Source organism: Nannospalax galili, unplaced genomic scaffold (assembly GCF_000622305.1).
Source record: "Nannospalax galili isolate Female #2095 unplaced genomic scaffold, S.galili_v1.0 scaffold323, whole genome shotgun sequence".
NCBI lineage: Eukaryota > Metazoa > Chordata > Mammalia > Rodentia > Spalacidae > Nannospalax > Nannospalax galili.
Window position 1 is genome coordinate 1,071,860 of NW_008350329.1, and position 24,103 is coordinate 1,095,962.

General features: G+C 45.3%; 1 protein-coding gene and 1 long non-coding RNA gene across 3 annotated transcripts in view; one reads left to right on the top strand and one right to left on the bottom strand.

Moving 5' to 3' along the window:
* The first annotated feature begins 5,057 nt into the window (after positions 1–5,057).
* Positions 5,058–24,103, top strand: part of Edar (ectodysplasin A receptor) — a 71,885-nt gene continuing 52,839 nt past the window's right edge. For both annotated transcript variants that reach the window (XM_029570656.1, XM_008847569.3), the window contains exon 1: positions 5,058–5,255. The gene's annotated coding sequence lies outside the window, so the exon portion shown is untranslated. The remainder of the gene's footprint in view (positions 5,256–24,103) is intronic.
* On the bottom strand, positions 9,733–13,676 carry LOC115072794. Its single transcript, XR_003851816.1, has 2 exons — positions 13,504–13,676; positions 9,733–10,064 (listed from the first exon to the last, which is right to left on the bottom strand). It is a non-coding gene; the product is annotated as an uncharacterized LOC115072794 (long non-coding RNA).

Consider the following 24,103-nt stretch of genomic DNA (forward strand, 5'->3'; position numbering starts at 1 on the left):
AACTCCTGTGACAAAAAAGGTCATCCATGGACCAGAAAGTACAGCAAACACTGATTCTGCTAGGAACCTTGACTTCAGCTTTCCTAGCTTCCAGAAATGTGAGAAAGAAACACTTGCTCTTTAAACCACAGCCTAGAGTATTTTTGTTACAACAGCCTGAGCCAAGGCAGGCTGCTAAGGAAAAGCCAGACTTTTATTTCTTTAGCAAGAAGTTGTCATGACAAAGTTTAAAGAACTAAGTGCAGAACCTCGTTCTAAAATCGTCACTTGGAAGCCAAGTTTACTCTGTCTTCACCTGGAGTTGTCCCTCTGATTTTGCACTGAGCGTATTCACATTCACTTGGTCTTTCATCTTCCTGGATCTGGCTGGTTACGAGCTAAAGGCCCAGGATGCAAAAATACACCAGACACAGCCTCTCTGTGTCCTCATTTGCTAGGGGTAGAAGCCTGTTCCACTTCTAGAAGCTTCCATCATCTTCAAATTATGATTTACTCTGAAGAAAATCCAAACCCCTTGTCTGGTGCCCTCTGGAGCCCAAGCTCCACCTCCCTTCCAGGGAGGAGCCCCTCACCCTCAGCTCCGCCCCCACCTTATGACCACAGAGTTTCTCTCAGTTTCCTGAGCACAAACAGCCCTTTCTACACAGGGCATTTGTACAAACTTTGTTCAACCTGAAACCTGAAACAACCCTCCCTACACACACACACACACACACACACACACACACACACACACACACACACACATATTGCCAGGTACCCTCCTTCCATCTCTCAAGTCGCAACATTCCTCCTCAGTGCTGACCCTGGTCAGTAATAGTAGCCCAGTTCCTCCTGTACCCTCTGCCTCCATCTCTCCTTCTTGCCAATCTCCTCTCCACCGTCCAGCCCATTCTGGTGTTCCAGGCACTTGCTTGCAAATCAAGGCCCTTGCACTGAGAGATCCTTTAATTCATAGTGCTTCTTTTTCTGTTTCCCCAAGAGAACTGCAATAATGATGGGAAGGAACTCCCAGGAGGGCAGAGCCTATGCGTGTACCAGGAACAGAGCTATAGACAAAGATACCTTCTTAGGAGAGCAGAAGAACAGAGAACATGTCATGAGGATCCTGCTTTCCTCATCCCTCCAGGGCAGAGGCATACCCTAGGAAACAGTTCCATTTGGGGGACAGATTACAAAGTGTAAATAAATTCTGTGCCAGACAGAGTTGTGATTGCTTGGTTCTGAACAATGTCCTGAGTGTCCCCCCAGCACCCACCCTGGACATAAAGAAAGTTCACTGGAACCGGAGAGATGGCTCAGTGGTTAAGAGCACTGACTACTTTTGCAGAAGACCTGGGTTCAATTCCCAGCTCCCACATGGTGGCTAACAAACCATCTGTAACTTCAGTTCCAGAGGATCCAATGCCCTCTTCTGCACTTAAACACATGCAGGCAATAAACTCATACATATAAAATAAAAATAAAAAGAAATTTCACCAAATCCTCATATACTGTCTCATGATTTAAGCGTTTCTAGAAAGAATGAAACGAACCCTGTTTATGGTTAACAAGAGGCTGACTTGCTAAGGTGTGTTAAAGCCAGATCAGTGTCAGAGACCAGCAACTTCGTTTTGCTGTATTTGGTTGATGTTTCTTTTTCAGACAGTAATTAAATAGAACACTGTTCTCAGTGGACTAAATCTGCACACACACACACACACACACACACATACACATACACAGAGCACATACCACATACCACACAACCCAGGCATCCTCTGCCCCTTTGTCACCTATCACCACCAGTATTTTATACTGATGTGATACTCTTGGTAACCATTGTAAGTGCCTTGAGGGCAGACATTTTGGCTGTCTCTCTCACTGTGCTGTTGTAACCCCTGGGAAAGTCAGGCAGGTGATGTGCTTGGCATGCATGTGCTAAGTGAAGCAATGAGCACAGTAGCACAGAAGAAGGTTGTTTCGTGGGTTTCAAGGGGGTTTTTTGCTGTTTACCTTGTATGAGATTAGAAATTCTGACACAGATTTTAAATAATGGTGATCAGAATGTGACTCAACTCTGTGTGGGGGTGTGTGTATGAGCATGTGTGTGTGTGCACATGTGTATAAAGGCCAGAGATCAAAGCTGAGTGTCTTCCTTTGTCAGTCTTTACCTTATTTTTTGAGACAGGATCTCTTACTGAACCTGGAGCTCACTGATTTGGTTAGACTGGCTGGCCAGCAAGCTCCATAGATCTGCTTGTCTCTGCCTCCCCAGTGCTGGTATTACACACACACACACACACACACACACACACACACACACACTACAGCACCCAGCTTCTTATATGAGTCTAGGGATCTGAACTCAGGTCCTCATGCATGTAAGGCAAACACCTTACCAACTGAGCCAGTTCCCAGGCCCTGAATATGGCTCAGTTTTACTCCCTAGTTGATTTGATCTGCTAGATCATCATTCCCTCTACCTGATGTATTTTCTACAGGCATGTCCTCTGAATGTCCAAAAGCCATTTGTAAAGCTGTGGCACACTGGAGCTGCGTGCTGCAATCATTTCCAGCAGTGTGCCCCTCCACAGGTTTCCAGTCATTTGCACACTGTTGAAAAGGAGTATAGGCCAGCCTGGGCTAAGTTATGTATCAAGGATATGTTCTAAATTATACCACATTCTCCCCAATACCAAGACACCCATTTGACCAACCATGGTCTGCAATCTTGACTCATGTTCTTATGAAAAAATATTATTGATAACTTTGTATTGTTTCTACTTCATCTTTCAGGAAATATTCAAAACAGAAAACCAGTGAATTTTCAGTTTCTTAAATGATTCAGATAAGGAATAACTTCTCTTGCTTCATTATTTCTCTTAATCAGTTGAATTAACTTGCATACACATTTTGATCTGGATATGATGACTGTGAAAATGTCACACATTTACCTGCTACAGGCCCGCCAAAGCATCAGTTTGCTTTCTAGTATGCATCATTTGGTGCATATTCCAATTTCTCCTCTTCTCCTATCTTTTTTTTGTTTTGCATTGTTTTGTTTATTTGAGACAGGGTCTCCCTGTAGCCCCAGCTGTCCTGGAACTCACTAGGCTGGCCTTGAACTCGCAGAGATCTGCCTGCCTCTGCCTCTCCAGTGCTGGGACTACAGGTGTGCGCCACCACGCTCTTCTCCTATCTTTTGACAATGTCATCTACCTCCCTTTGGTTAATTTAAAATTGTTATTTAATGTCCAATAGAAAACAAAAGTCACAGCTAAAATTAAATCCCCACCCTCAAACATACTTATAAATTATAATTATGCCAAAAAGCCAAAATGATGCTAGAGAGCTGACCAGGCTCCAGTGGATGGACTTACACAGAGGAACAACTGGGTACACAAACTTGACTCCATAGGCATATATGACAGAATATAGGCATATATGACATATATGACAGAATGCATGAAATCTGGGGACATGGGGGTCATGGGGCGTGCAGATAAGGGAGGGGGTCTAAAATATGATTAAGATGTATAAATGCACAAAACTTCAGTAAGAAATATATATTGAAAACATGGGGGGGTCAAAACAATATGCCACAGTAAAGACTAGCCTAGGGGATTTCCTATTTGTTTCCCCAAGTTCCCATTCCTACTTCAGTGAATCTTGTTTTGCTTTGTTTTTTTTGTTTTGTTGTTGTTTTGTTGTTGTTTTCTTGTTTATACAAGGTCTCCCTATGTAGACCCCAGGTGGCCTGGAATGCTGTATGTTGACCTTGAACTCACAGAGGTCCACTTGCCTCTGCCTCCTGAATGCTGGGATTAAAGGTGTTCACCACCACACTGGATTTCAGTGATTTTTGATTTATCACAAACTCACTGTAGGTTCAGCCTGGGCAGTAGACAACCAAACCTGAAATCTCAAGGTACAGTTCTCATTTGGGCACCTGCATTGTCTAGATGAGCTATGTGCACTGGTCAGAAAGCTAAGTAAGTGTGTTTTGTTTCACTTAGAAGTAGTCTGTAAGTTTAGGATCCCTGCCTGAGTGCCCACAAGATAGTCTCTGTTTCTTGCCTAGGCTCCTTACTTTCTCCTGTGTAAGAATGAACATGTGTATTCAAGGCAGAGGGAACAGGATGGAAAGGAAGTGCATGAAAGTCTAATCTGAGGGAGCAGTTCTGGGGGTTGGGGGAGAAGGGACAGAAATGCATACAGAAAGTATGCATTTCAAGTGTTTCCTGGTTATCTGGTCCTGTGGGGGCATATATGGTTATCTGAAGCATATATACTTACCTGGAGGTGTGAGGGGCATATATGGCCATCTAGAGCCATGTGGGGTATGTATGCATCCCTGAAGTGACAAGGGTGTATTTACTTTTCAGAAGTTATATGGGGCATGTGTAATTATAGGATATATATATATATATATATACACATACATACATACATACACACATATGTATGTATATATGTATATTATGTATATGTATATACACATATATATTGGTCTGGAGTTATATGGAGCCTCTATTGTTACCTGGAAGGACACGGGGTATACGATGGTGGTCAGTAAGGTGTGAAGGAGCAGAGAGGAAGAAAGTGACTCAAACCTGGGGTAGCTATGAGGGGGTAGTTGGGGGAGGGGCAGGAATATGCACAAACGTGTTCTAGGCTGCTGGAAGGAAGATGAATGAGCACAGCAGCATCCGTGCCTGTAGCCATCTTAGTGGGGGGCCCTGTAAGCAAGTTCTGATTAATGATATTTTAATGTAAATATCACCTTGCGCCCAAAGGCCCCAGTTGTTTTGATAGAAGCAAGACCCATATACACTCCAAAAGGGGGCGGGGGAATCAATGCTTTTTACACATTCCAGCAGGAACCCTCAAGGGCAGGAAGTTCTGGGGAGCCAGGTGTCCTGGCGGCAGAGCTCGGGGCTGACGTGCCCAGGCTCCAGCCTCTCCAGTGCCTGGCGCCGCCTCTAGATGGTGCAGCTGAGTTTGCAGGATGGGAAACCTCTCCACGCGACAGTTTCTAAAATCGCAGACTGGACAGGGAGCAGTCAAGAGAAAGTTCCTGGAGCCCTTTAAATTGGAAAGTGGAGCTGGCGGCAGAGGTGTGCCTGGTCACTGTCACTGGCCTCGGGGTTGTGAAGCACACGCGCGAGAGGACGCCGGCAGCCACCTGTGAAACCTGGCCCCCTGCGCACGCTACCTGCCTGCCTTCAGAGACTCCTCTGCGGGGAGAGACGCTGACCTCACTCAGGGACCAGGTAAGCCTTGGTCCTTCATTTTTGGTTCCATATATTCTTCAGCTGTGGACGAAACCGAAGTGTCATTGGCTAGGAAGGAGTCTGGGTACATTTTTGAAATGCATGTCATTTTTGGGTTGCGTTTGAACAGGCTTCACTGATTACTGTGTGTCTGAGCTACCAGTTCTCAGAACTGAGATTGTTCCTTTGTTTTGGAGAAAACATTAAAAAACCCCACTCTGCTGTTGGCTTTACTTTGGTTGTTAGAGTGCCAGACTGTGCTGCAGACTGTAATATTTGGGCTACTAAAACAGCACGTGTCTCAGGGAGCATGAGAAATATTTCTCCAGCTCGCGCCTGAGCCTGGCTCCTTAGGGCAAGTTTCATCTGGGACTTCAACCAGGTTCTTTACCTGCCTCCCACCCAAGATACTGTGCAGAGACCACTGGGATCCGGGTTCCAATCAAGTGTGCGATCCAATGCCATTGTCCTGTATTTGGGGAGGAGATGGAAGGAGTGCAGTGGATAGGTCTTTGTGACACTGAGGTTTTCATTTCCAGCCAAGAGGTTCTCTCGATGCCGCGGCAGCCTGGGATAGATGGGCCTGGTGCACAGGGCAGGTTTGGATTCCCAGCACCTGCAGCAGGGGCTCCTGTAGGGCCAGATGTGTAATGTTGGGGCAGATCCTAGAGCGGGTGAGGTTGCCGCTGATGTCTCCCTGCTATGCTATTCTGGATCCACATCACAAGAGGATCTAGGACAAGAGAGGGGACAGATTTGCAGAACGGAAGCCCTGATCAGTCTGGGTGCTGGACAGGCCGTGGGACACATGTCCCCTGCACGATTGAAATGGACAGTGGAAAGAGAGAGGGGGTGTGTTATGGCAAAGCCAGCACCTCTTCGGCCTCTTCAGTGAGTCACTACCCCGCTGCTCTAAAGTGACATTTGGGATGTTTTTCAAACCAAGAGTGAAACAGAAATTTGTTCGAAGTGTCAAAGAGGCATAAGGCTGTAGAGGAAGAGGAAAGGAGCAGTCCAAATGTCTAAGACAGAAACTGTGATTTTAGGTTATGGTTGCTTAAAACCTTTAAGAATACATTTGAGAGAGAAACAAAAAGGAGGGGGAGTTATCAACATTAGGAAATGTCCCGATGACTTCCACATGCACCTTCATCTCTGGAGATGATGGTGGGGTATGTGCTGCACCTCTGCCATCTCTGTCCCTTTGTGACAGCATGGTTAGAGGGTAATCCTAGAAGGTCACAACTTGGGAGGAAAATTAAACTAAACAGAATGTTGCTGAAGTATTTCATGTCTATTCTTTGGCCACTCTGGGGTTTTGCAGCTAAAGAGACATATAGAAAGTCCTTAATCTATGGTGGTTCACAATGTTTTGACTTTGTGATAGTGTAAAATTGCTCATCAGTCAATAGAAATTACCCTCCATGTTTTGAATTTTGATCCTTTCCCTGGCTAATGATATGCAGTTGGATCCTCTCTGGATCCTGGCCAGCAATGGGAAGCCAGCCACAGCACAGAGATGGGAAGGGCAACAACTGACAGTCTAAGGCGTGCTGTGCTGCCCAGCCACAACACGTGACTGCTTAAGCGCATTACATGCGTTTTCGACCTAACATTTTTGAGGTACCGTGAGTTAAGAGCATCCGTGTTCGTGAAGTTCAGCAGTATCAGTATCTTCTCTCTTAGACATCTGTCTTCATGCCCAGCTCAGTATTGCCATTATGAGGGCACCCTACATTTGCTCAGAGAGTGAAAACAGACCTGGTCCTACCCCCTACAAACCCAGGCTGATTCTTTTAAGGAGCATCTTCTAATAAAAAAGTTTCTTAGGTCCCAAGGGACCACATACAGAAGCCAGGTCAGCTGACATTCCTTTCTGGGACTAAGGGAGTATGTTTTGTGGTTTTAAAAGAATGGAATTCATTCTCAAGGAAAGGCCCATGAACCTAGCTTCAAAGACTCAAGCAAATCTGAAATTCAAACACAGGATCTGTAAACAGGATGGCATTTTGGCATTCAGCCTTGCTGCTTAAATGGCTCAGCCCTGGGCTGGCTTGGTTTTCCCTCACCTCTCCTGGCCTGCCCAGGAGCTCTGTGCACAACCCTTAGCAGCCCTTCTCTGGCCTCTGTTCCTTCAATTATCCTGGATGACACCTGCCTGTTTGCCCCTTTGATGCTGTTTTAGGTTTTGCCTAGCTAATTCCACCCACCAATAGCATCGTTAATTAGCCCACATTAAACTCACTTAGCACATTAGATCAATTAGGAAACAAAAGCCCTAGCAATCACCTCCATCTACACAGCTACCAAGCTGTCCGTTGAATTTCTACAGTTTAGATGGGATTTTTATTTGATCTACAGGATCACTATTTTCAAAAGAAAATGAAGGAAGGAGGGCTGGGAAGATGGTTGAGTGGATAAAGGGCTTGCTATGCAAGTGTGAGGACCAGAATTTAGGACTCCAGCACCCAGATAAAAGTTGAGGGAGATACAGACAGGGGATCCTGGAGGGAAGAGTTAAAGCAGCAGATCCTGGAGGGAAGAGTTAAAGCAGCAGAATGGGTGAGTTCTGGATTCAGCATGAGACCACCATGCCTCAGTAAATAAAGTAGAAGCCTTTGAGGAAGACACCCAGACATCAACCTCTGATCTCCATGCACACATTCACACCTGTGCACATACACACATGTGAGCCCATACACATGTGAATATACATGCATGCAGACATACACAAAAAAAATGAAGCAAGGAAAGGGAAATTGTTGTCTGGTCTTTTCCTGAAATTCATTTGTATTGTGTAGAGACATTTTGAACAGCACACACATTAAAAGCACTTTCACAAATGTCTTTCCTATTTTCTACTACAGAACTGGAACTCAGAGAGGTTCCCTGACTTGTCCAAAGCCACATAGCCAATAATGATCACGAGAACATGAATCACTGTTGAACTATGTCCTTAGCCTGCACAGGCATCATGCTGAACATGAAATGTGTAATTGGGATTTGGGGCTAGAACCTGTGTCTTCTGCATGTAAGGAGACCAGCAACGACACCAGCGCCAGAGTACACAATGCAAGGCTTACTACACCACAGTAATGTCACACTCTTCCTCATCTCCTGTCCTCATCACATGGGGGCCCAAGAAACAATTGAAGTTCTGCCCTTGGTGAGCCAGAGAAACAAAGGCTTGGTCATAGGAGAAGGATTAGAGGTTTTCCAGGTTTAGATAGTGAAACAACTATCAAATGCTGGAAAATGCAGGTTGCTCCATAGGTGAGCTTAGTCCAGTAACTAAGAGAAATTTTCAAAATGGCTTTTAGGTTTCAGATATCCCAACTCCTTGGCGTCTGTTAATACAAACATGTGAGACTTGACTGTATTTGACTTTCAATCCTTGTCCTAGGGTGTCACAAGGTGTTACACAGAGTGGTTAGCCTGGTACAACCAAGGCAAGGAAGCAGCTTTCTCTTCAGTTTGGCAGAGTGTGTTTGCAGATCCTTCCATCTGTAGCATCTGCAGTCCTGGTGTTTCCCTTACCCCACCGCACATGAACACTCTATGAAGATATACCCGTGAATGAATGGGATCCCTTGCATCAAAGAAAGGTCACCATTGTCCTAATTAAACACTGGGGGACAAGGGACTGCTCAAACATCAATATGCCCTACATTGCTAAGCAAGCCAGAGCCAGCTGGCAAAGCACTCCTTTCTGTGGACAGAATGTCTGTTTATTATAGAGAGCCCTGTTCTCACAGTGTGAGACACATTGGCTCTCAGGGTGGAACTCAAACTCACTGGTGAAGATCCTTCCACTTTGATTCCTCTAAAAATGACCTTCGGATGCATGACTAGCCAGGAAGCCTTTGTTTTTCATTCCCAATAAATGAGGCAAGAAGCCGAGGAGGAAGATGCATTTGTGTTGTTCCCTGCCGCTGCACCAGCAAGCTTGTTTCCTGGTCAGTAAGCCAAACTGCACCACAGCAGGTGCCTTCACTAGTGAGTCACAGCAAAGTTGGCTGCAATCACAATCACATTAGCATTATCTGTAGTGATGCCCAGAGCTGTAGTGAAGCCAAATTGAGCTGGATGTTTCTAGATCCCTTAAGATCCATACTGCTGACTGAGGATGTTGATCAGTTGGTAAAGCGCTTTCCTAGCATGCACTAGGTTCAATCCCCAGCAACACGTAAAACTGGACATGGTGATATATGCCCATAATCCAGCACTTGGGAGGTATAAGCAGGAAGATCAGAAGTTCAAAGTCATTCTTGTGACATAGTGAGCCTAGGCTATATGAGACACTGTCTCTATCTATCTATCTATCATCTATCTATCTATCTATCTATCTATGCATATGTATGTATACATATGTATGTACACGCACATATATATGTATATATGTATATGTGTGTGTACTGTTAATATACCATTAATATCAAGGTACAGCCCACTAAAAGATGAGACAAATACTGAAATCTGAAAATAACGGACAAGATTTTGCCAAATCACTTTAATCCGATATAAAGGACTTTGTTAGGATAAAAGACATGCAAAACTAGGTAATGAATAGAAAGTATGAAGCCCTCATTTTGGTGACAGTGGGGCCATTACCAAATCTCTTCTCTGAAAATCTCCATGTTGAACTGGTTCATATGGCAATTCTAATTCCAGTTTTTTGAGAAACTTCCAGATGATTTCTAAGTAGCTGTACTAGTTTACACTCCCACCAGCAGTGTGTAAGAGTTCTGCTTTCCCCAAATCGAAGCCAGCATCTGTTCTCTTTTATGTTCTTGACGGTCGCCATTCTAACTGGAAGAAGATGGGATCATAAAGTGGTGTTAGTTGCATTTCCTTGATAGCTAAGAATGTTGGACACTTTGGGGGTGGATATGTATTAGCCATCTGTATTTCTTCTTTAAAGAAGGCTCTGTTAAGCTCCATAGTCACTTTTTAAAATTAGATTGCTGAGACTGGAGAGATGGCTCAGCTGTTAAGAGCACTGACTGCTCTTATAGAAGACCCAGGTTTGACTCTGAGCACCACATGCAGCTAACAACCACCCATAACTCTAGTTCCAAGGAATCTGATGCCCTCTTCTGATCTCCATGTGCATGACATGACACAGATACACTCATACACATAACATGGAAATAATAAATAAAATATTTTAAAATTGTATTGTTTGTATGCTTGATGTTTAGCTTTTTTAGTTCTTTATATATTTGAGGCATTAATCATCTGTCAGATTTATAGCTGACAAAGATTTTGTTCCTGTGCTGTGGGCTGCCTCTTTGCTCCGGTGACAGTTTCCTTTATCGAAGAGAAGTTTTTTGGTCTCATGAGATTCAATTTGTCAGTTGTTGGTCTTATTTCCTGCACTACCAAAGTCCTATCTTTCCACTTTCTTATTTCCTGAGAGAAGAGAGGATTTCAGGAGGGTTAATAATACATTCCTTAATTCATGCAACAAGTATTTTCTTAACATCTGCTGCATGTAAGTCACTCTCCTGGGACAAAGTAATATAGTGGCACCATAGGAAATAAGAGAGATAATGTTCCTGCATTCATGGAGCTTAGATTCTACTTCTGGAAGAGGAACTGTAATGTATAGATATGCATGTAGCTTCAACAGAACCAATGGCCAAGAAAGAGATAAAGAGGGCAGGTAAGAGAAAGCACTTGAGTAGGAGCAGGGACTTCTTGGGGAAAATGGTATCCAGGCTAATAACTAGATGAAGAGATGGAGAAATCCTAGGGACCACAGGATTGGATACCTCAGGCAAGGGGAGCTTGAGATGTCCCCAGGTCCACAGGAAGATGATAACCAAAGCAGAGAGAAGGATGGAAGCCCAGGAAGAGAGGAGAGGAGAGGAGAGCCAGGAGCCAGAGCTGCAAGGCCCAGGACCATGGAGGAACCTGGGCTTTCATCAATAAGGACAAAAAGAAGTGGTACATCAATTCAGAGCTGAAACTGAGCATTGTTCCTGCCCAGAGAGATTCTGGGTCTGCCAATGTCCACACTATACCAGGTTATATCAGGCTATACCAGACTAGTGGCTATAACTTAAGTATCAGACATTGCTGAGCTGCATTGCCAGGCAGCCTCTCCCTGTGAAGGCAAATGGGCTGGTCTGGAGGTCAGAAAAGGCAGGCAGCAAGAACAGAGGTCAGGGTACAAAATGATCCCTGTCCTCAAACGTCTGCTCCCTTGGCAATTCAAACATGGCAGAAGGATCCTTTCTGAGAAAAAAAAAAAAAAAAAAAAACACCTTAAAAACCTCAACTTGAAACACATGCTTATATTTCACAAAGGCTGAAACTAGTTTTCAAGAAGAAATAAGCAATGCAAAGACAAAAGTCACTTATTTTTGTAGCCCTACTGGAGCCAGACTCAGAAGGCAAAAATCACATGATTTCTCTCATATGCTGAACCTAGATTTTTTTTAATATATTTTTTATTTATTATTTTTATTTTGTTTGTATGAGTGTATATTGCCTGTGTGTACATGCACTCGTGCCATGCAATGCCCATGGAGGTCAGAAGAGGGCATCGGATCCCCTGGAACTGGAGTTATGGATGGTTGTTAGCCACCATGTGGGTGCTGGGAGTCGAACCCAGGTCCTCTGCAAAAGCATCCAGTGCTCTTAACTGCTGAGCCTTCTCCCCAGCCCCTACATTTAAAATTATGTGTGTGTGTGTGTGTGTGTGTGTGTGTGTGTGGTACGTGTGTATATATAAATGTGTGTGTGCATAAGTAGGTCATGAAACCAAAGAGGATCGTGAGAAGGGAAGAAGAGAGCTTAAAGGAGGTAGGTAGGGGAGAGGGTAATGGAATGCATGTGACATGAAACCAGAGGGAGGACTATTTGCAGAAAGGAAGGGAATCACCAGAACAAAGTAGAATGACACATATGTATGAAAATGCCACAGGGAAACCATTACTTTGATCACTTCAAACATAACTTTAAGAGAAATATTGTAAATCTGTCATGTTACAAAGACTCAGGTTATTACTTCTCAAGTTCCCTTAGTCACACGTGTTCAAATGTTAGCAAAAGGTTAAAGGCAGTTGGGGTAAGAATAAGTGTATGAATGGAAAGTCCACCAGCTGTTTCAAGGCTGTATGAAGCAGAGATAAGTAAAGACATTGGTTGTTGATAGACCTGACCACTTCTAAATGAGAATTCCAAAGACTGCAAATCATTTAGATGTTGAACTGATGACCTGGAAGTCAAAATTTGAAAATATCAAATAAGGAATGGATTTGAAGAACTAAAAATAGAATCCATGTAGTAATTCGTGGTGGATCTGGTAGAGAGCTAGTGAACAGGAGCCATGGGAGCCATAACAGACTCTGCAAAGGATGGGGAAGCAGGAACCGTGTATTTAACTCCATTTGTAAGGTGCTAGAACTTACACTGAATGATTCAACATATGATCTACACTGCCATTTACAAAGATCAGACTAGACATTTACTAGATTTACTAGAGATCAGACTGAAAAGAAGTATCAAGGGAAAAAAATGCTCCTCTGAATTTTGAAATAAAAGATATTTTGTAGAGATTTTTAAAAAAATATTTTGTCCTTTTGCCAGGAGTGGTGGCACACACCTTTAGTTCCAGCACTCAGGAGGCAGAGGCAGGCAGATCTCTGTGAGTTCAAAGCCAGCCTGATCTACATACCAAGTTCCAGTCCAGCTGGGGCTATAGGGAGACCCTGTCTCAAAAAGACCAAAAACAAAAAAAAAAAAATGTTTGTCCTTTAAAAGGGCTGAAGTGCTGTTTCTAAAGCCTCCTGCCCATTGTGAAGGGAAGTCAGAGTGCACAGTGGGGCTTGTCATTCACACATCCTCCTTAGCAGACAGCCCCACTTGACAGAAACATGTCTGAGGGACAAGACACTGAGAGCTCAGCCTTTGGGCTTCGCTGTGCCTTGCTGGCTTTCCAGGGTGGTTTTCTGCTGGTAGATTTCATCATAGGTAATAAAATTCCCAAAATATATTTCATTTACATTCAGTGAAAGTTCTTTTGAGTGTTAGCTCATTCTTATAGAGCTTTGGAGAGACCCTTCCTGGAAGTACATGCTTACAGAACAAATGTCTAGTCTACCCCAGTAATCCCTGGAGGGGCCAGACCTCCTCCTGTGGCCACTGTGACCCCCCCAAATGCCCTGGTCCCCTTCAGGAGTCACTAAGCGATTACTCCCCATTTTATAGACAGGAAACAGGGCAAAGAGACTTCACTCACTTGAGACTCTCGGTTCAAGTCAGCTCTAAGGACCAGGAAACCACACTTTCTCCAGAATGCCTGCCAGTTGATTTCCAATTTGAGGTTTCCACATGAAAACCATTATCCAAACAGACCACCCACAGCATGCTGCCTTGACTTCTTCGCTGGCTGGCATGTGAGGAAACATGTGAGGAAACGGTGCTTTAGAATATTACCCTGATGTTATCACAGTTGTTGCGTTTGAAGGCAAATATTTAATTTGTGAAGATTGCAAAACTAAGAACAGTAGAATGCTGATCTCCTCATGTTTACAGAATAAGCAGAATCCAGACAGTGACAAAGGCACTGCTCTCTGAGAAACGGCCTCCTTCCTCTACTAAAACAAAGCAGGGGCTTCTGGAGATACAGGCCCAGTCACCAAATGTCTTTGTGCCCTGTGAGGGTCTGGGGGTCCCACAGCCTCCCTGGGTTCTCATCAGAATAGTCTCAGATGTGGCTCTAAGGCTGTGGGCTTGGCAATTAGTTTGGGTGGCCATCTTTCCTGTTTACCCTCCTGGCCTAGAGAAAGCAAACAGTCCCAGGCTTCCTTAGATGACTGAGGCCACTGCATTTGCACAAAATGATGGGCTACAAATCTTGCTCAAGGTTGGGTAAGAATTAAAAGAAATAGAAGACCTGGTTCCTACTTTTTATGACCTGTAATGTAGAAGAAACAGGACAAACGGGCATGTACTCGCACATAAACAAAATGCAAACTCATAAGAAGAGGCATGAGCAGCACTGGCTGTGCTACCCAGTATGTGATGGATGTGTGAACACCCACCAGTATCCTGCTCGGCTGTGACCTGGAGTGTGTCTCATCCCTCCTCGCCTTCCCTCACATGCTGTACAGGAAAAGCAAGACTCCTAGTGATGGGACAGTGTGCCCAAGAACTCTCTCCTGGTAAGGGGCAGGGTCTCAGCCCAGGAACACAGACTTCAGCCTGTTGATGGCTCCGCTGGAGGTCACTGCTGGGAGGAGGTGGGCTGCTGGAGACTGACCTGAAATCTAGCTTTGTACCATAACCACTTAGCTGTGGAGACAAAGTGTCTACACAGAAATGTCTACCAGAAGCATCAGCAGGCACTCTGCCAGCTTCCCCAAGCCTGCACAAGTGTTATTCAGAGCTGGAGGCAGCTCCCCAAGAAAGGATGACAGGGCTCGCCTCCTAGGAGAACAATGCAGATTTAGGTGAAATGAGGCAGGTATATTAGTCAGATTCTGTTATGATAGCAAGTGCCTGAGGTAACTTATGAAGAGAAAAGCTGTGTTTGGCTCACAGTTTTAAAGGTTCCAGTCCACAATCATATAGAAGAATGGGGTTTTTTCCTCTGTCAGGGATGCAGCCCACCATGTTGGGAGCATGTGTTAGAGGACAGCTGCTAACCTGCAGAGAAGCAAAAAGAAGAGAAAGGAAGAGATCAGGGCCCTACAATTCTTTCAAAAGCATACCATCAGTGCCCTGAAGACCTCCCACTGACCCTACCTCCCAGGTGCACCAAGCTAGGAGCTTTGGGGTATGGAGGTACATCATATCTAAACTCTAGAAATAGGCACAGCCTTTACCAATACACAGCATGCTCCATGTCCTTTCAAGGCCACAGCCACTTGGACTGATTTTAATAGTCGGCAGGGCTCAGCAACTGTATGTTGTGGCTTCTTGATGAACAAGCCTTATCTGAGGTATCTGTCTTCCCTGAAATGACTTGTCTATATGGCCAAACCCCAGAATGCTACCAGGGTCCTGCAGTTAAGAGACAACTGCAGTAAAAAGGGACAGAGCAGGGGCTGTGAGCCTCATGGAGATGCTGTTGGGTAAGCCACTCCCCACCAGTGACACCTCAGCTGTATCTGCCTTCCCCATGCTCCTCACACCACCTGAGGGTAGCTACCCCTTAGGTAGCCTGTGTGTTGTTCTCATACACTAACACAGCATCTTATCACATAAGCCTCCCCAGCCCTGTTCTATGCAAAGTAGCAGCTCTTTCTCCAGAACATCTCTGGTATTTTGCCCACAGCATTGGTCACTTGATGGCCTTTAAAACACACACACACACACACACACACACACACACACACACCACATAATGTGACACAGAGGCCATTATACATATGTGGCCTAGAACTTGGTGAGCATTCATTAATACTTGAGAACACATCTCTGCTGATGTCAATGTGGGAAGACATTCCTCTGGTGCACTGAAGAGCCTTCACTCCCGTCTCCCCTGCAGAAGTCTCGGAATTTAGCTCTCTGGTCCTTCCTTGGACTCTCCCCATGAACTGTCTGGACTCATTGAGGCAAATGAGAAGAGAGTGCAGTGAACTGAGGTGAAAGAACCATGAGTCCCTGAAGCCACTAGATTTCATGTTGAGAGCACCAGAATAACCCGTCTTTGTCACCCCACTGTGGAAGCTGACAGAGGCTGATATGATCAGATGTGGTATGTGTATTATCACTGATGCTCACAGCAAGCTGGGGAGCACAGTGCATCCTACTAGCCTTCAGATGAGGAAACAAGCTAGGAGAACCTGAGTCACAGCCACATCACCTGGGCCCTACAACAGCAGCCTGGACTGACGTTCTCAAGCCCCCATTGCTGTCTGACAGGCCCCACTTCTAGGGATTGTGTTCTCCAACTTCCTTTAAGATCATATAGCATGCTATGTGAGTGTGTGTTACATATGTGTACATGTGTGCATCTCTGTAGATGTGATTCTGTGTGAATCTTTATGTAAATCTATATATATGTATATTTTTGCATGTGTGTACCTCACTGTCTTTCTGTATGAGTATCTCTCTGTGTTCATTTTCCTGTATGTGTGCATGTCTATGTATCTGTATGTATGTATCTCTGTGTATGCATCTCTGTGTATCTCTGTGCTCATCTCTGTGTATCTCTGTGTGCATCTCTGTGTATCTGTATGTATGTATCTGTTGTGTGCCCCCATCCACCTGTGTACATGCATCTATGCACGTTCATCTCTGTGTATCTGTGTGTATATATTTGCGTGTGCACCTCTCTTTATATATGTAGACATGTGCCTGTGTATATTAGTATGTATATATCTGTGTGCAAGCATCATGTGTGTATCTCTATGTCTAAATCTGGGGGTGGTGCATGAAGCTTGGGAGGTGGTGTGGACCAGGCTAAGGAAGTGGGAGGGAAAAGGGCAGCCATAGGTCAGTCTAGCCAACAGTGATATTGGAGGGACAAATCTGGCTATGCACTCACCATCTGGATGCCATCTTTCCCCCTTTATGTCTGGGGATTCTAAGGAAGATTCAGATTCTCCCTCTTTTCCACAGCAGGAAAAAGATGTTCCCTAGGGGCAAGCTGGAGGAAGGCATCACAGACAGCACATGCATTGACCAAAGGCTTGACATCCATGAATTTTAGTATCTTATTTTCTAGCCACTGAATATTTTTGAAGCAGCACTCTTCCGTTTACTAAGTGGACACTTGAGTCCCCATGGAAACTGAACATGTATTCCTTATACCTCATGCCTTCAGGCCCTTGCTGAAACTTCTCCCCCAAATGTGGTTTCCTTCTGGGAAGTTTTCAGATTTTATTCTCTGCCCTCTGTGTGAATTATTCTCGTGTTGAGCTTAATTTAACTAAAATTATAGCAATGCTAATAGATTCATTGAAGCCCTCTGCTTTCAGAATGGATTTTTCTGCCTTTGCTCTGGCTTTATGGGCAGGCATTCTCCATAGTGAGACTCCCTAAGCCTTGGGCAAAGTCTGATGTTCCTATGGTTTCAAAACCCATTTCCTCCAACCAGACTTCATTGCTTCTCAGATTCGAAACAGTTTTAATACTAACACTAACTGCTACAATCAATAATTTATAAAAATCACTGTTGAGGACGCAGGAGGCAGAGGCAGGCGGATCTCTGTGGGTTCAAGGCCAGCCTGATCTACATAGTGAGGTTCAGGACAGCTGGGGGTACAGGGAGTCCCTGTCTCAAAAAAGACCAAAAAAAAAAAAATCACTGTTGAAGACAAAAAGTTCTGTCATGCTGTTAGCCTCAGCCTTCAACAGAAGGATGCTCAAGCTCCATAAACACAGATCCCTGGGAGTCCTGCTCTTCAGGAGTACATAGGAGAGTTCCTCAGCTGCTGCCAAGGCCTTGGACTCTTCTGAGGAAGCCACATTGGTGTGAGGCCCTCGTTCATCTGGCGAGCACTGTGCCAGGTAGTCCATATAAACGTCTCGGTCTCTGACCTCTCCTGCATTAACTCTACCCTTATCCAGCATAGGTGGCCATCACAGAGGATGAGATCAATGCCTCTCATTATAGAAGCTGATAGAAAAAAAACCTTTTATAAATTTTTATTTATTTGGGTTTTTGTGTGTGTATGAGTGTTTTGTCTGCATGTATTCAAGTGCACTCATGTGTTCAATACCCAGAGAGGCTGGAAGTGGGTGTTGAATCCCCTGAACTGGAGTTACGGGCAGTTGTTAGCTGCCATGTGTGTGCTGGGAACTAAACCTGAGTCCTCTGCTGAGCTCTGTCTCCAAAGTTGAACCTTTTTGTCCTAACTTTTTTGCAAAGATCCTGGCCACTGTCAATATTAGGAGCCTCATCTACAGTGAAAGGTCTGGTGGGCCTCCTGGCAGGTATCCAAGTCAGCTCAATTTACTTTAGTTTTATCTTCTCTGGAAAAAGTAAAGGGGTGTGACCAACATCCCCATTAGTCCTCTCTTGCTGACTTACAAATCACAATACAGACACCTCTGCAAACATGAGCCCCTCCTGTACCAAACGGGGAGGGGGTGACAAACACGAAACAGGGGGCCCTGAGCTGCCCCTTCACCTAACCATTGGTCTGTCTTCATTTAACACGCAGGACCATTTCCAACCCTGGAACAGGGGCTTCTGGGAAGGGTGGGTAATCTCAGGTTGGGGCAGGGAAAACATAAGCCAAGCCCAGACCACTTTGTGCCAAAAATAAGGAGGTGCTCCAAAATACATACGTAAATCACCAGTAGCCTGGCGTAATGGTTATGCCTAGAATCCCAGCACTTGGGAGGTTGAGGCAGGAGGATCGCCATAAGTTCAAGGCCAGCCTGGACAACAAAGTGAAAGCCCATCTCAAAAAAAGTTAATTAATTAAAAAAAACCAATTTGAGCAACAAAATAAATAATACGGTATTGGATTATAACACGGTGTTTAAGATAACTGTCCATATGCTTTTCTGATATAAACATATGGTTGAATAAATAAACTGAAAAATAATCCCTGCTTCAGAAGAATTCTAAGCAGACAGGCTTCCTCAAGGAGATGGAGTATCATCCCACCCCTAAGTATGGGTGTGCTTTGGAACGCCCACCAAGAGTACAGTATGGAGAAGAGGGAACCAGTTTCCAGTGGAGAACTGGAACAGTCATTTTCTCAGCTAGGTGGCCAAGGTGGACACCAGTAGTGAAAATCCATGCTGACAGTGAGCCTTAGATAGGATGTGACAAGAATTTGCCTACATGCCTCACTATAGAAAAAACAAAAAACAGTAAGGCCCTCTGGTCATGATGAAAACCATAAATAATCTTCCAAGTGTTCCTCTGAATTATCAAGGCTGTCAGAAACATAGAAAGCCTGAAGAATTGTCACTCTCTAGGCCCTAAAGAGACACCAGGAATGCATGTATTTTGGTGTCCTGGGTGGGATTCTGGAACAGAAAGGGGCTATCAGGTAAACAGTAAGGAAATGTAAATAAAGGATGGGGTTTGACTAGCAGTAAGGCAGCAGTGTGGGTACATAGTGGGATAGGGTCCCACACTTCTGTCTGATCTTAATGAGAGGAAAACGGTATGCAGTGGATGAGAACTCTTGGGCCAATATCTGCAACTTGTCTATAAATCTAAATGATCCTAGGTTAAAAAAAAAAAAAAAAAAAGAAGCTTCTAGTAGAAGTTCTCTAGAGTCAGCGATGTCCTCCTCTTCTCTCTGCATCTCCACTGCCTGCAGAACTTCCAGCAGGGAATGGCAGCTGTGACTTTGCCCTCTGGTTCAGAATGACATCATGAGAAATCCTGTCAGTAGAAAGTCAGCCTGTCCTGTGTTGCCAGGCCCACTCCCTAAGACAACACCTGCCAGGACATTGCCAACCTTCTCCTGTTGGGTCAATTGTCTTGTGTTCCCTTGACCACCAAACAAGCTCTTCCAAAGACTTTTCTGCCAGGGGTGGGGCAGTTTCAAGGTTCTAAGCCCCCAGACCCTAAACTTCTGCCCTAGCTGGTACCCAGGGCTTTGGCTGTGTTCCTGCTTCTGATGCTTGGATGGCAATGAACTGAGATTCTACACTCCTTCCTCTGCATGCATCTCACCTGAGGTCTAGGAGAATGTGCTATGTGTAGAAGACAGAGTCTTGTTCCCATGTTCTGAGGATAGGAGACTAGCCTGCTGGCTATACCAGACAGCCCCGCCCCTGACTTCCAGTTGTATTCAGCAAATGGAAGGTGCCTGTCAGAGGCAGGAGAAGAGTGGGCAGCAGAAGCCCACTCCGCACCTCTCCTTCTAATGCTTGGTTCCTACCCCTACATTTAGATCCACTCTCTCCCTGCCCCTTCATGCTCCCTGCCCCCACATGGCTCAGGGCTAAGGCAGCTCCTAGGGCACTACATCATTGTTTGCTACCCTTGGGTCCCGTACTTGGGGTACCTGATGTAAAGGCAATGCTAAGGGAGCCAGCTGGACTTCTATTTGAATGGGTCACAGCCTCTAGGTCCTGACTCTCCTCCTGAGCCCCTCTAAGTCTCAGAAAGGACAAAACCTGCAGGCGACTTGGAGAGTGGAAGAGCTGGACACCAGTGTTCCCACATCCTAGTCAGGTGCCCCTCCCTTGTGAGGACTAGTGCCTTCATTTGCCCAGGGAAGAAGGCATAAGGAGTTTTAGGAGCTAGGCTTGAGGGGAGGGGGGGGACTTCTCTAGCACAACCTGGGTTCAGACCTAGGATAACCTGGGATGTTAGAAAGCAAGAGAGAAAGACATGAGAACAGAGAAGAACTGTGCCCTGCAGGAGGCTCATTTCTCTCCACACCTGAGTCCCATCTATTCTCTAGGCCATTGTTTGATGACTCAGGCATCAGGTAAGCGTGGTTGGTTTGTTTGTTTGATGTTCAAATTAGCCAGATAAGTTCTCACTCCAGTGTAATCACAGCCACAGTCAAGACTAGTGGGGAAAACCCAACAACCTAGGTGGGTCACTGGTTTTGCCAATGCTTGGCAGCAGGCAAGACATCCTACCACGGCCTAAGGTTGCATAACAGTCCTGAGCCAACTTTACCCTGGGCTCCCATGGTTGGCAGGGTTAGAGAGGGCAGTGGCTTATTGGCACAGAAACCAACCAGAAGGGCTGGTTGGACACCTGTGGGGCTAAGAAAGGAGCGGGAACCACGGCATCACCATCCTTGCCTTGGGCTCAGTCCCACACTATGCCAGTGCCTGTCTCTGTGTTTTTATACTACTGTCATTGCTTGGTTAAATCATCAGCATTTCAAGGACTTGGGCCAACATGCGGCATGTTGAAGGTCTGTGGCCTAGAAGTGAGTACCATGTGGTTGTCTACCATGCACGCATACCCTAGGGTGTGGCTGAGAAGACAGAGGACTTGGCTGCTGTGTCTTAGTCATCTGTGGCTGCAATAAATGATCCCAACATGTAGCAGCTTAAGGCAACCATGTGACTATACCAGGGAGGGGTCCAGATGATGACTCTAGCTTAGGGCCCTCCTGAGGTTGCAGACAGCAGCTGTGTCTGCAGACTGAGCTGGAGCTAGAGACTCACAGCTAAGAAAATGCAACTTCATGACTGTTAGCCAGAGACTTCAGGTCCCTTGACCATGGCTTTCCCCGTGAGTTACCTGAGTGTCTGTCCCTACAACATGGCTGTGGAGCCATGGGACAGAGAGCTAGCAGAAAGTCATGGTGCCTTCTGTGATCCCACCTCTGGAATACACATGATCCCTCCTGCTTTTTCTCTGTTTGTTGGAAGCATCTCACTACAATCCAGCCATGTTCACAGTGGGGGAAGAACTAGGCTCCACCTTTTAGAAGGCATCATACCCAATTTCTACCCATCTGGCCTTTAATTTCTGTGTGACTTGAGCAAATGCTTCAAGTCTCTGGACTTCAGTTACTTCTATAAAATGAAAGCAGATCAGATCTCTAAGGGCCTCTCTTGGCACCCAGGCCCTATAATTCATTTGATAGATACGTTTGCTTATTAAACACCTACTCAGTTCTTGCTTTGTGTCTGTCTCTCTTCTAGAATGCCTGGGGATCCTCTAGGAATAGAGTATTTCCCCCACACTGTCAGAAATCCAGTTTTAATTGATCTAAGGTAGAACCTAGCTCCCTCCTTTGCAAACCTCCTCAGGGATGCTACTGTACAAGCAACTTGGACATGCTCACAAATACACTGGGCTCTTGTTAAATGCAGATTCCTCCCACACCTAATGGGAGGAATCTGAAAGTTCACATTTCTGACAAACTCCCAGGTAATTCAGTGCTTCCAAGACCACACTTTGAAGAGCAAGTTTCTAAAAGTCTACTGAGAGGTGCAAAAATGCAAAGATAATTTCTACCCTCTCAGAGCCAAAAATCCATCCAGGGAGGGAAGATTAAGCAAGGACACACAACCAGCAGCCCAGCTGGCAGGGCTGAGTCTGAGGAGTGAGGCAGATCCCTGCAACCCCCTCCCAGCCTGGTCCTGAAATGTGTCCCTCAGCATCTACAGCTTCATCCCCATAGCAGAGATAGAAGTAAGCCCAGCCCGACCTGGCTTTTGAAGTCTTTCACAAGTTAGTTTTGCTGAAATGTGGTTGTTTCCACTGGGAAATAAAAGAATCAGCAAATCTGTCATTCCCATTAGTTGATTTTCCAGATTAGACATTTATTGTTTAGCAAGCTTGCTTTATTGGTACCACTAGAAAATTAACGCACTTTTCTGGATTTGTTTTCATGGTATGAAATTCTAGGCTTATGGAAATCCTAACAAAATTTATTTTTGTGAAAGTTGCAATTTACTGCAATCCTACTTTTCCCTCCGCTTTGTGTATTTTCTTGTGTATTTACTCTTTTCCTTGTGGTCCCTCTGTCTCCCAAGCAAGATGGAATTGTAAACAGTCCCTGAACCCCAGGTCGCAATGCCCAGGCCCTGTGTAGTCACTCCCTTTCCCTCACAATTGATCCTGCTCCAGGTCCTGTGTTGTATGAAAGTCCACCTCTCAGGTTTCCATCTACCTCCTGGCCAACCTGGCTCTATGGTCTACTCCAATGCTCTCAGGTCCCAGAGCCCCCCAACTCGGGGTGCTGCCTTCCCCCTACCCCAGGACCCTGTTGTCATATTTCAGTCTCAGAAGCAGGCTCCTTGTTGAATTCCTGCCCTTAGGTTCCTTCCACTTCAGCTTTACACACTGTCCACAGATGAATAGTCCTGAGATAGACCCTTCACCACTTACAAAGTCCAAACATTTCTGGTTTCCTGTGTCTTAAAGACTTTTTTCAGGGGCTGGAGAGATGGCTCAGTGGTTAAGAGCACTGACTGCTCTTGCAGAGTACTTGGGTTCAGTTCCCAGCACCCACACGGCGGCTACAAACTGTCCTTAACTCCAGTTCCAGGGGAATCTGAAGCCGTCTTCTGATCTCCATGGCATTGCATGACATGGGTGCACTCACATACATGCAGGCATTACACACATACACATAAAATAAAAATAGTAAATAAAATTTTTTTAAAGAAATATTTTTTCCAATGTCACTGTGCTCTACCTGACCCTGACCCAGAGGATCTCAGTTCTGAGGGCACCTCCCAGGTAATGCTCCATGCTGGCAGAGGTTTGAACACTAGAGCTCTCCCCTTCCTCCCTTCTCTTCCATGCTGTTCACAAGTCCTCTGAGTGACATTTTTCCTGTCACCAAATAATTAAGACTCACCTTTGGCCACAGCCTTTGCCCAGGCAGCTCTCTCTGCTGAACACTTTTCTTTCTTTTTCTTTGTGTGTATGTCATGTCATATGTATGCAAGTGTGTATGCTTGTGTGTATGTGTGTGTGTGTGTGTGTGTGTGTGTGTGTGTGTGTGCCAAAAGTCAATCTTGGGTGTCACTATTGTTTGCTTTTTTTTTTTTTTTTGTCTTTTTGAGACACAGGGTCTTCCTGTACCCCAGCTGGCCAGGAACTCAATATGTAGACCAGGCTGGCCTCAAACTCACAAAGATTCGCCTGCCTCTGCCTCCCTAGTGCTGGGATTAAAGGCACGCCACCACACCCGGCTATTGTTTACTTTTTGAGGCATGGTCTCCTACTGCTCTTCACTGGGTCACTGGGACTTGTCAGCACAAGCTGGCTGGCCAGTGAGCTCTAGGATCTACCTGTTTCCACCTCATAGCACTAAGTTTGCAAGTGTGTGCCACCAAGTCCAGCTCTTTACGTGGATGCTGGCGATTGAATTCAGGTCCTCATGCTTGCACAACAAGCACTTTAACATCTGAGCTATCTGCCCAGTCCCACAGTTGCACACTTCCTGACCATGACCAAACTTTGTGGTCTCCTTGACACCTCTGCCTACACT